Below are 13587 nucleotides of genomic sequence, written 5' to 3' on the forward strand. Positions count from 1 at the left end.
GGGGGAGGCAAAGAGGGGGGGTCATGGTGGTGGCTGTTGTTGGGGCTGGGCAGCAGGGAAGGAAGGGAGGGAAGTGTGGAGGGGATGAGAGGTGGGGTCACAGTGGTGATGCCCCCCCTGCTGCCTGGCCCCACAACAGCTGGCAGGGAGGTGGAGACAGCGGGAGGGGAGGGGAGGGGAGGGGAGGGGAGGCAGGGGGAAACCCTGATGTGAGGCAGAAGTGGGTGGGGGGAGGGAGCCCCCGCGCTGGAGGCTGGAGGAGGAGGAGGTGGTGGGGGAAGTCTTCAAATGGCTGGCCCTGAAGGGTGAGTGGGGGGCGAAGGGGGACCCATGTAAATACTCCCTGAAATCCTTCATTCTTGATGGGAAATTAGTGCAGTAATAAAAGAGGCAGGGTGGGTTGTACCTTGAGATCTTTTATGTTACACAAGGGTTAATTCTATGGATTATGTTACACAGACTTTTAGGCTTGATGGTCTAATTAATGATCCTTTCTGGCCTTAAAATATATGAACCTATGAATGTAACCCCTTGTAGGAACAGATAAATACAATATTTTCCTGGCTGATATTGGGCTAACATATTTGGTGAAGCTCTGGTTCTTTTGCAATGAGAATGGTAAATGAAACTCAGCCCCTTTACAGGTGGTATTTTTCTAATACAGAGGTATTTGTTCCTTTGTTGTTGGAGACTGTCAGTCAGGGCAAAATGCCAGTTTCTTTCTCAAAAAAATCTCACAACTTTGACAGCCTTGTAAGCTATTACTGTGTTTCTAACACTTTCTTAGGGGCAGTATAATTTAAAAGGATGTAGTGAAGCAATTCTGGTCTTAACAGGACTGTTTTCCTTGACCAGTTTCAATCTGACAGTAGGCCTGGTATTACACAGAAAAAGCTGACTGTCCCCTTCTGGCAGTAGGCTAATCTCAGGTGTCTAGTAGCTGTCCCAGATGTGCCAATAGATACTGGATATATCCATCCTGTGATGGCAGCACATTCTGCCTACCTACTGCAACCTGCATGCTCCAGATGGAGAAATACCTCCATGAAGACACTCCAGGGCTGATCACAAAATGTTGTAGACTCAGTTGGGATAAGATGGGAATTGTTTCAGTGGACAGTAAGATGAAATATGAGAAGGTGGTAATATTTACCATATTAGATTCTACATGGGAAATCAGATTAACCCAAATGAGTTACCTTAATTCATTTGAAAGTACCTCTTAATAGATATGCAGATGGAGTTTAACCCTTTTGAACTGTTTGACCTAGTTGAGTCGCATCCTGGATGGGAGCATGGAAAATGGCCTTTTTACTTCATGTATACATGGCCTGACAGTAGAGGTATGTCATCTAATTGTCAAAGAGTTTTGCACTCTGCTTCCCTGATTAGTTCTTGAATCCCAGGTGGCAGCAATGGCAAGAGGTGCTTTTTCCTTCTTTGTTTAATTAGAGAATTGTGGCCATTTCCTTCAATGCTGACTGTCACCATAGTCATTCACACCTTGTAACCTCCAGAATGGATTACAGCTATGTACCCTCAGTAGGGTTAAACATAATGTCTACTCAGAATCTTTATTGCCAACAAATACAGAAGATGAATCTCTGTATGTCAAGGAAGTCTGTACTCTGCCACACAGAAGAAATACCAAGTCTAGCACAATTAACATGATCTTGTGACATACTTTTGCTCATAGCTTATCAGTAAAAACATACAATGCATAAAAAAGTGGTGGTGGGGAAGGTATGATTTTTTTCAGACTTGACCTACTGTGCACACCATAGGATGCATTGGGTTTACTTCTTTCTTCCAGAGAGAGAAGAGGAAAAGCAGGTATTTTTGTTCCCCACAAAACTAAAAATTTCCTTTGTTGGGCAGACTCTTCTTTTCCAGGGCTTCAAACAACATGAAATTTGTGAAAAGAATCTGCAGCTGCACCAGTTGAGCCAAATGATGACTTTGATGGAAACGTACATATGAATAGACTATAAATTTGCATGAGTCCACTTTGTTTTGCTTCTCACTGTTAGATTGACTCTTGACTCTTGAATATCAATGCAGTAAAACACTTGGAGTTCTTTTTCACCCTTTCTTTTTGTAGTAACATGCAGCTTTCTTAAAACAGCTAACTCAAGCAAATATTGATAAGTAAAGTGTTAGAGATGAAAAGTAAAAAGCATGTTTTCTCATAATACTTCTCACGAGCAGGAAAGTTCTTTGTGGCAAGTAGCTCTCTCAGTGCCCTCAGAGACTTTCTTTTTTTAGTATAGCCCCTCCCTTGAGCACTGTGGCCACCAGGAATCTGATGGACCCTGGTTTACATGAACTATGCTAGATGGAGTACAGTGCCTCCTGTCATCAACATCTGACACAGAGAATACAAGCAATGCGGCAAGGAGTATGGAAGTGCTGCAGGCACAACCCTTTGAATCTCTCTATCACCTGCAGAGTGTTTGTGGTCTGAAATTGCTCAGGGAGCAATGGTGGCTTTTCCAGGGAGGCAGACAGCTCATTGTGAAGGCTTACATTTTCACTGTCCCAGATGTCTGTGTAGGGGGAAGCCAAAGAGGAAAACGGGGGAAATTCTCTGTTCCTTTTTTTCCAAAAGTAACCAAGGAGCTTCATCTCTGGTTGTTTCCTCTGAGCACCACTCATCGGAGTTCAGCCACCCTATCTGTGATTTCAGCCATGGAATGACCATACTGAGCATATGGGTGGCTATTCTGGCATGTCGGGAAGGTTTCTGAGCCAGCTTTCCTGGCTGTCCAGGTCTGTGGCATTTCACATAAGGCATGCATACTCCTTCACCTTTCTGGAGCTTCCTGATAGGCTGCCTGCTCATGATTGCCAGACAGGTCTTTTTCCTTTGTGTTATTTCTCCTACTGGCTGCTTCTGGGCTAGTGTCTGATGAGGTTGCTTTTTGTAGGCTCTCTGATTGGCAGGGAGGCTGCATCAACCTAACAAAAAGGGCTTTGCAGAAACTGACACTGAAAACCAGCAAAGTAAGAAACGTGCGACATTACACTGCCATATCGGTAAAGGTTAAGATCAGCTGTCTCTGAGATTATAGTTTGACTTAGCTCACACTTGCTTGGGAGGTGACTGCTTGACCTTAGGAAAGGCATCACACCACTCAGCTACTGATGATGGCAGCTGGATGGGCATGGACGTGCAAAGAGGAAAAGGTTGTTATGGTAGGGCAAAACTCTTCTCAAACCTATCTCCACTCTGATAACCTCATCTCCCCCCACATGCTGTTACCTCATTTATGTCGATTGAGATTCTGGTCATGTTGCAAATTCCACATAAGTAGACAGAATAGCAGTATTGCACCTGAGTTCCACAATAGGGATCTAAAAGGATTTTACCCTTGCAATATATAATATAATATAATATAATATAATATAATATAATATAATATAATATAATATAATCACCAAAAGCTGATATGACTTCCAGGTTAATTTTCCTGGAAATTACATATATTATGTGCACAGAATTTAAACTCTTAGTAGCTGGTACACCCATAACTGTAGCCTAGCCTGACTGGAGTAAAACTGATCAGTTTGGGTTATTTGAGAAGGGAAAGTTCAGAATGACTGTATTAAAAACATACATAAAAATTGAGATTCTGTAGTGCTGAGTTGCTGTTTTAACTTCTGACTAAACTGATGTTCCAATACATTTAAATCTGGATTGTAAGACAAAACTTAAAAACAAATAGCTTTAGCAAAAGGTCCAGAAATGTATGTCTACATTTACAGCAATCCAGGCTCCTATCTTCTCATACTCATGTTTGTACCCTCCATTTACATTCATTCACAGACAGCTGCACAGAAACTAAAACAAGGCTTTTAAAAAAGCATGTCTAAAATTAGGTTTTGATGCTCAGTCTCAAAGGTATGTAAGCACCTAACATGCATTAATTTGGAGCTAAATGCTATGCATCTCTGAAGGTCTAAGCTTAAATCCCTAATTCTGTAGCTAAACAAGTGGTCTTATTTTCAAACATACTGAGCACCTAGATGTATCCATTGGCTTCAATGTCAGGAAGAACCAGACTATCTTACATCTCTGGGCCATGAATGCAATCAAATAGAATGCTCTTTTTTGCAAACAGGGACAGAAAAAGATGTAGAACAACCCAAAATCCCCCAGGCCTGTTGGCCTTGTCTACTTAAAGTGCTTTCTGCCATCCCTGAAAGATTCAAAGCCTCAAAAATTGTTCAGACATTACTCCTGTTTATAAAGCTTAGGATAGCCAATCAAGGGAAAAATTATGTGATTTACATGGCTAGTCATACATAACAAAAAACATGGCTCTGGGTTTGTAGACAATCCACAGGCTGACATTTGTACATACAAATGAACTGATGAATAATTATGAAAAATGATCTCATTTGGGAAAATCACAATTAGGTCATGTACCTTACATAAAAAAGGACTAAATTAATTGAATACATCAGTATGAATAGTGTGTAACTGTCAAGTACCAAGAACAATTGTGATATAAAATCAACACTATATGAGAATCCAGATAACTTCAAGTAAAGTCCAAAATCTTTTGATGACTTATGTCCTCAGCTAGTACACACATTTTCAAGATAGTCTAGAAAAGAAAAGTCACACACAAGCATTTAAGAAACTGATTTTAAGATAGATATCATCCCTTTATAATTTTAAAAGTAGGGTGAATACCTATAATATCAAAGATGCCAGAGCTCAATACATCTTCCATTGGAAGTGTTAAAAGTTAATTTCAGTCCCTGCCAGATGTTATGCATGTTTAACGATTAACTGATTAACTGTACAATAAATTTAGATTGACCCAGGTAATCACCACACTATAAAAAAGTACATCCAGATATAAAAAAGCCAACCAGCTACAAAGTTAGTGCTTGAAAATGACACTTAGGCACCTAAGCGTACATCTACACATTCATTTAAGCATGCCTAACTTTAATGCACATTAGCTTAATGCACATTAAGTGGGTTTAGGCAGGCATCTACACATGCAGACACTAAAGCACATTAACACTGTGTACGTGGACTGAATTGGGACTAAAGTTAGTCCCAAGTCAGTCCATACACATAGTGTTAATGCGCTTTAATGTGTCTACACGTGCATTAATGCACTTTAACTATTTGTGCCTAAATTTGATACCTTCATTTGCAGGTATCAAATTTAGGTGTGAAGAGCCTAACTGTGCATTAAGGGTGTGCATGTGTAGACACACACCCTTAACGTGCATTAACTTCGACTAATGCACATTAAAGCATTACATGCCCAATGTCCACTTATATGCCTAATAGATGGAATAGAAACTGGCACAGAATGTTCAGTACATTTGAAAATAAGCCTACTTATCACAACAGGTAACTTACAGGCCATTTCACATATGAAGATGCTTCAATACAAATGTAGGAACCTAATTTTAGGTCTTTAAAAAAATTAAGTCAGTGAATAACTTCATCAATACTATACACATAAATTAATAAAAGAACTCACGTAAATTAAGAATATAAAAGGGAAGCTATAACATGCTTTAAGTCCAAAACTTAGGGGGGAAGGATTCTTTAAAAAAAATTACAAATGTTAAAAATGCTTGCATTATTTTTTAATGAAAAAAACCTACTGAATTGTTTAAACAGTCAACGCCTATTCTTTAACCCAGAGGCATCTGCAACTTCACCACATAACTGTATTATTAGAAGCAGACAGACAAATGACTAGGAAAAAACCTGAAGAAGGCTGTCTACATCATTGTTATAGTCTCAGCTGAATGAAATCTAGAAAGAAAACAACTGTTATCAATGGTGAAAGTGAAAGCTTCATCCTTTAATAGAAGTCATTGAGAGCTGCCTTAGTAGGACTGTTGTGATTAGCACTAAATTAGATGTTAATTATAATCTCAAGTGTTATTAGTGAAGAAAGATGAGAATAATTAATTGTGAATATAATATTTTAAATCTAGTAGTATCACTTTAAATTTTCTTTTTTTACAAATCAAATTATAATCTCCCTGAATACCCATCATTATCATATTTTAATACTGAAAGCGCTATATCTTCCTCAAAGTGAAGAAAGCAGAAAAAGGAACAAAAGCCCATTTCAGTATGGACTGGATTTCATGCTGGCGTTCACCTAACATCTCTGGGGACCTTTGACCTTACAGTCAACAACTAATGTATTTCTGTCTGTTTAGTTTTCCTTATACGATTATCTTAAAGGAACTCTCACCATATGTCATCTTATTCCTTTGGGGACTCTGAAAGAAGATGAGAAGACTACTTAAGAAAGCTTTGTAAACCTAGGTGTCTGTCTCTCTATATTAAAGAATACAGTTATGTTTTATTTTATGTCATATTTAAGTTCATTAATAATAAATGCAATCTTCTAAATTTAATTTAATCTAAAATAAGTGAGTTTACTACTTGATACTGTTGTACCATGTATTAACACATACAGGTTAAAAATTAGCCTCAATTATTTATATTAAACTATTGGGAACACTTAAGGAAATATATTTGTCTCCAATCTAACAATTCCAAACAATAATTCTTTTAAATAATAGTTTCATATAGCTCCTATAACCAATACTTGCTCCCAGATGTGATACATTTACACAACATTTGTGATAGTTAGACATTTTTTTAAATGTAACTATTGTAATGTTCACAATATAGACAAAATGAGACAGGAGACAGGTCAGTAGTTGGAGAGACAAGCCCAGTCAGGGTGGGCATTTTAAAGTGAAGTACTAAAGTGTGTTTAAATTGTGAGGGGAAAGAGCCAGAGGGGAGAGAAACAGAGGCATTCTGTTTCTACTGGGAGAATCACAGGTTTCCCGATAGAAAACACAAGTGAACAGGTGGTCACCCAGTTTCTCCTGAAATAAAAATAGTTTTTCTGTGATAAAAATAACTCATCTCTAACCAGATTGAAGACACTTCCAGGACACTTTCTCCCAGGAGATTTAATGTCTGTACACTTCCCCACCACTGACTTCACTTGACTCCTCTCAGGGACCAGGGGGAGGTGAGCAAGGAGGAAATGCTCCCCACATCTTCCAAGGTAGGGGTCACCCTGGTCAAGGGAAGGCAGGAGGAGCAGCTGATGCTTGCCACTTCTCAGTCTGAGGATGAATAAAGCAACAGAGAAAGGCACACCTGCCTTCCCCAAACTAGAGTCACCCCTGTCTGGAGAAGGTCTGGGGGGCAGCTGTTTCTACCTCTCCCATAAACTGGTAGGAGAGGGGTGAAGGAGCCACCCTCTGCCCACTACGCTCTCCTCACACCACTTTCCTGGTATGAGAAGCAGGATGGAGGTTGTGGCTCAGCTCTGGTCTCCCAAGCAATAGGAGGCCTGGAGCAGCCACTGATATCCATAGTTTCCCCAGAGCAGGATCAGTCCAGTCTGAGGAAAACACAAGGAGCAGGGGAGAGGGGAAAGTTGTAGATGAACACATGTACAGTAGTTTCCCTCTCCCAGGAACATTTCTAGTGGTGGAAAATTTCCAATCCTAGAAATGAATGCCTATTTGCAGCTAGAGTATGGAGAAGAGTAAGGACACAATTGAGAGTGAGCACAAGAGCAATCAAGAGATAGGGCAAGATGGGGCCATTGGAGAAGCAGAGAGGAGAAAAAGTCCTGTGTCCATGACATGGGAAGAGGGGAGAGATATACAAATGGAGGGGAGGGAAAACCAAGGAGAAAGGGAAGGATACATATTTTGTCAAACTGTTATCTATTTGTTTGTTTGTTAAAGGAATCGGAGAAATCCTGTGCAGAGTCTAGTAGTGTCCGGAGGAGGAGAAGAGGGTGACCAGTGAGTCAAAGACCAGCAAAAGTTAGTTGGGTTTGTGGGTGTGGAGTGTAATTCAGTTGAAGAAGCAGAGGTTCATAGCTAGGAAGAAGGCAGAGCTGAAGGAGAAGCAGACAGACTTGAAGTTTAGGCAGCCAGCTGAGTCACAGGACCTTGTGCAGTGAGCAAAGGAAGTGGATGATTTGGGTGAACCATGGATTGTAGTTGGGCAAAGTATGGAGAGAGGAGCCAACAAAGGTAGGGTTGTGGAGAATGAAGCCTAGAGAGAATCTACAACCACATCCAGGGAAGAAAGATAAGAAAGATCACGGAAGAGAGGGCTGAGAGCAAATAAGACGCCATCAACCTTTGTACTACAAGTAACATTAAGGCCAAGTGACAAGGTGGTGGATGACTGCTTGAAGAAGGAAACAGCAACAAAAAGATCAGCGAGAGGAAGCAGGGCTTAATGCAGGTGAAATGCAGCTAATAACCTTTATATGAGTGGGATGGTTGAACCAGGGCTGCAGGCCAGATGGAGAGGCAAAGGCAGGGAACCACCGCCACACGGTTGGACAGGTCAGCGTTGTGGAAGCTGAAGTCACCAAGGATAAGCATGAAAGACTGCGAGGAAACAAAGAGAGTGATCTAGAAGTCAGAAAGGAAAGCCGAGCAGACAACAAATGGCAGGAACATGAATAGGGAGAAATAGCTGAAGCGCTATGTGAAAGGGAAGAAGTGGTAGGAAACAGGAGAAATAGAGAGAGGCTGGGAGTGGCAGGACCCAGAAATAAGCCCAATGCTCCTTATCATGGTCTAATGCAGGGTGGGAATGTGAGAGAAGGACAAGGCAGATGCAGTGACAGTATCAGATGAGAAAGGATGCAGGCCCCCGAGAGAGCCAGGCATTGAAGGAAGCAAGATAAAGCGAGCTAGTAGGCCACTGTCAGAATTCCAGGAACAGCAAGGAAATGGCAGAGGAAGGAAAGGAAAGGGGAAGGGGAAAGAAATCAGTGTAAGGCTCCTACATTGTAGCCTGGGCCAGCTCTGTAATACTCAGGCAGGCTCCTGTAACACTCCTAACCTCTAGCCTTTGTTAAGTGCACTGGCCCAGTTACTGCTAATCAAGGCCAGTTGACCCCCAGTCTCTTCCCTTTGATTGGTTCTGGAGATACATTTAAGGAACTCCTCCAGCACATGAGCATTGCTGTACAACACACTGGTCTCCAGCCTCTGAGCAGTTCCTGTCCCAGCAACAAAGCTGACTTTCCTGGTTCTTGATCCTGTCCTCAGCTTGCTCCTGGATTTCAGCCTTTGGATTCTTCTTACAGACCTGTTCTCTGACTCCTTACCCCAGCTTGACTTAACCTTGGACTTTGCCCTGTGGATTATCCTTCAGATTGGTAACTAGGTTTCTGATCCTTACCTCTGCAACCTCCAGTTCCGTCCCCAGCTCTACCCACTAGACTAGCTAGCCTGGTGGACTGTGTTAACGGCTACAGAAACATGGAAGGGGCATCGGGAAGCATGAAGTTAGTTGAGTAAAGTATCAATAATGGGCTTGACCGAATTATTTACAGCAGTGGTTCCCAACCTTCTTTGGATCAGGACCCATTAGTAAACATTGGCCAGTGCTGACAGAGTAAACAGCTTAAGAAGAAAACACACAAGTATTTTGTCTCCAAAATACTTAACACATGCTACAAGTTAAAAAAGCTCAACAGTCTTAATTTTAAAGACAGAAATCAATATCAACAGGAAAACATTAACTGCAATATCAATATGTGGCCATCCATTACTCCCAAGTGACATCCATCATTATGCAATTTGAAACAAAATACCATAAACTGATCTACTGGTGCTCCTCACTCCTGACCCACAGCCCCCTGGACCTGCTGGTGCCCCTCACTCCCAATCTGCTGCCCCCAGCTCCAGTGTGTGGGGTGAGGGGGGCAAACATACCCCTCCCAGATTAGTGCACCCACAGTGGGCACAGGACTGCAGCCTGGCCAGATCAGTGACAGGCAGGAGCTGCCTCCTCAGTGCCCATGCTGCCCGTCACCCCACCTCCCCTCCAGGGTAGAGCTACGGCCTGAGGGGAGCAGTGGCAGTGGCTGGGCCATGGCAGCAGGATACAGCCCAATGTGCAAGCGGCTGGTGGCAGGAGTAGGTAAGGGTATCACCCCCACCTCTATCCATCACTCATCATGCAGCTGGTGCAAGGGTCCTGGCAGCAATAAGTTTCACCACCCCACTCCACCCTCCTGCACTGGGTCCTGCCTGCTGGGCCTCGGAGGTGGCTTCTGCCCATGCCAGTCTGGCCAAACTGTAGCCCCATTCCCCTCTGTGGGCACACAAATCTGGGGGGGCATGTGCACTCCTATGCCTTCCAGACATGTCATCTATGCCCCCCATCCCATACATTTACCCGTGGGGAGCTTCGGGAGCTGCTTTCCATGCTGTCTGGTTGCCATATGCATGTATGTGCACATGCACATGATACCCCCATCTGATTGCCATCCTCCCACTCTCCCCCAACCCCAAGCAGCCCCTTGCAGGCTAGAACTCTGCCAGCCTGCAAGGGGATGTCCATGGTTACCCAATTTTTTTTTCCTTTAAAGGAGAAAATGGGCATCTTTCCAATGCAAATGGAAAACCCAGATCCCTGTTATTAGTATGCACAGTGTTAACATATGGTGAAACACAAGCAGCTTCTATTTTTCAAAAATGTATGTAAAGTATGATCCTTTTTTAAAGTTTGTTCATGACCCTTTGATATATTCTTGCTACCCACTTTTGTGTCACAACCCATGGGTTGAGAAACACTGATTTAGAGTATTGTCTAACTGTTAATCCCATACAAAAAGCACATCTAAAGTGTGGCTAGCTGTATAAGCATACACAGCAGCAGGCCAGAATGGGATTCTGGTGGCCAAAATTGACATGAAATCCTGTCTCATCTACATGCAAATTGCAATCAGAGAGAACATTCAGTCTCCATCTTTCCTGTGCTATGGCAGTAAGGGAGCTGGTGGTCCTCTCACAAAAGGATTGGCAGAGCACTGGAGTAAGTGGGAACCCTAAAAGATATCCTGCCTAACTCCCATCTGTAGATTTGCAAAGTAGAAGGACTCAGTCTATCCACTCCAACTTTGAGACTTCACTTTATGGTAGATGCAGTCAGCACGGCCTCATCTCCTCCTTTGGTACACAGGGTTCCATACAGAACAGATCGGTGAGAGCCAAAGGCAACCCACAGCCAGCACTATATAACCAAGTTTTTCTGACACACAAAGTTTGTAAGGAGATGGAGGCGTCTCATTTTTTATTAAATCATAGACAGTCAACATTTCACTCTCCCCTCACAAAACATCATCACCATTAACCGAAAGCTGATATCCATGTCTCCTGAGAAATTACAGGAGGAGCTGATGGAAATAGAACACAGTACTACATCCTGGTCTGCATCACTCCTGAAAAAATGTCTTGTATTTTTTTTACAGTGTGTCTCCTCCTGCCAGCTACTCCAGGAACTCAGGATCCTTACATTATATTCTCTCCCCCTCACCTGGGCCTCCAAATTCACAGCACTGTCCCACTGTCTTATTTACTTCAATAGTTAATTATTAATAATACATACTCTCTACTGTACTGAGCAGAACATTGTTTTTCACACCCTTAGGTGTATCCATTCACAAAACAAGAATTATTCTCCTCCCCACTTACTTCTGTAATTATTGTTTTTTCTTTCTTAGTTGTTTCCTAGCCAGCTAACTCCCATGGTCTCTGTATCACTGCCCTACAAGTTCCACTGCTTTGGAAGTGGGAGCAAGAAGAATGCAAGATGCTCCTCTTACTCCCCAACCCCAAGAGATGCCCACACCAATGAATGTAAGTCATCCGTGTCCTGGCATGAATCTGGATTGTGCATAGATGGGCAGCATAGATGATAATAAATGGTCAAGACAGGTAAGCTGCTGGACCCCAGCTTCTGAATGAAGATTTACTGATTCAAATTCAGCCCAAGCCACACCAAGATGAGATGGTCAGAAAGAAGATCAGCTGTCATCAGTTTTGTCTCGGGTTTCATGACCTGTACTGTTCCAGGTAAATACAGGTCATGTGGTAGATGGTAACTTTAGATGCAGTCACTGATGTAGTTGGTCATGCTCTGTTAATGTCTTTGGAAATTAAGATTAAGGTGTTGGACTGAATTGGCACCCCACTCCTGTTCTTTTAGTTCTAAGGTACTGACATAATTGGGAAAATACTACAAGGGCTTTCACAGCACACAGAAAATTATATTAATTCCTTAACCTGCAAAATTCAGCGTGGCAAACCCCCTCCTTCAGACTCAACAGGAGAAGCAAGTAATACCATTTGTGTTCTAAAGAAAGATATAAATTGTAGGGTTACCACCCAGGTGCTACAGTAAATCAGCAGTAAACTATGTGAGCTGTAGCCCTGTCCCTGGTGTATGAGTCCTGTGGGGTTAGGGAAGGAGAGGAGCATTTTACATTCTTCGTGCCACCATTTCAAAGGCAGTAGGCCTGCTAAGGCAGGAGTATACAGATGTTAGTTGCAAACACAGGGGCTAGAATGTCATTTGCAGACTCTGTGCATCTGAGCCAAAAAGAGCCAGGAGAAGCAACCATGAATATAACGTAGGGATGAAGTGGAGGGCAACACACAAAGCTCACCAAGTGAACAGCTTTGGAAAACTGCCTGCTTCAGGTTTCTGTTGGATTCAAGAGAATGGAGCAGCATGTCTATATTTTGTAAACAAATAAGATCATGCTCTGAATGTTACTTTCCTGCATTTCCCTTGTGCTGCTTCTGATGCCATCTGGCAGGATACTCTCAAAGCATAGCCAGGCAACAGCTTCTATAAACAGCATTTCCCTGTGCCCATCACAAAATGCTTCTCTCAGTGATTCATGGTGAGTGCTGACTTAACTGGTCTTGTATGATTTCATCCAAACTTCAGCTGTTGCTTCTTTCACAGAACTGCTCCATAGAGCCTTATGGACCCTGGCTATTTTGTTGCTGGTAACAGAACTAGAATCAGTCATCCCTTACATTTTTATTGGGTCTGAAAAGTGCAGCTAACTCATTTTTTTTCTGCTGCTACTTGTGGCCAGAATGTTTTGGTTTTATTCCCCAAGCAAGGAACTAAGACCGTGCATGCTTCTTGGCCACTTTCTGTCAGAATAACTGATATCATAAAATTCTCAAAAGGCAAGACACCTGAAGAAATCCTGAATCAGAACTGAGAACACCCAGGAACTGTAGGAGCACGTGTTACATAGAGAATGATGAGGATGAGCGTATGTAGGTCAGGGACCAACTCTCAGCCAATTTGTTTTTATATGCACAATCATATTAACTATACTAGAGACATGAACCCTGCCTTATGCTTTGCTGTGTATAATCTCCCATATGGTACTCTGTTCTCTCTGTTCCTTTTCACCATAGCACAGTTCCTGAAGAGCTTCCTCCATTCCTCCTTTCCTTCACCAATCTGCAGAGTCTCATTTTGAGCTGAGCTGAAATCTTGGTAATATAACCTGCCAATTTCCTTTGGCATAATAGCCTAGATCCATAAGGGTAAGCACAGCAGCTCCACTCTGGCACCACAGTGATTAAAAACAAGACACCTAGCCTCATCAGGGTGATCTATGTAGCCAAGTTTAGGCACCTAGGATCTCTCTACAGTCTCTGGGGAAACTTGAACAGCTAACTCTCTTTAGACAGAGTATGGTGATTGTTAGGCACCTCCAG

Source organism: Gavialis gangeticus, unplaced genomic scaffold (genome assembly GCF_001723915.1).
Source record: "Gavialis gangeticus isolate Ggan-Ray unplaced genomic scaffold, GavGan_comp1, whole genome shotgun sequence".
NCBI lineage: Eukaryota > Metazoa > Chordata > Crocodylia > Gavialidae > Gavialis > Gavialis gangeticus.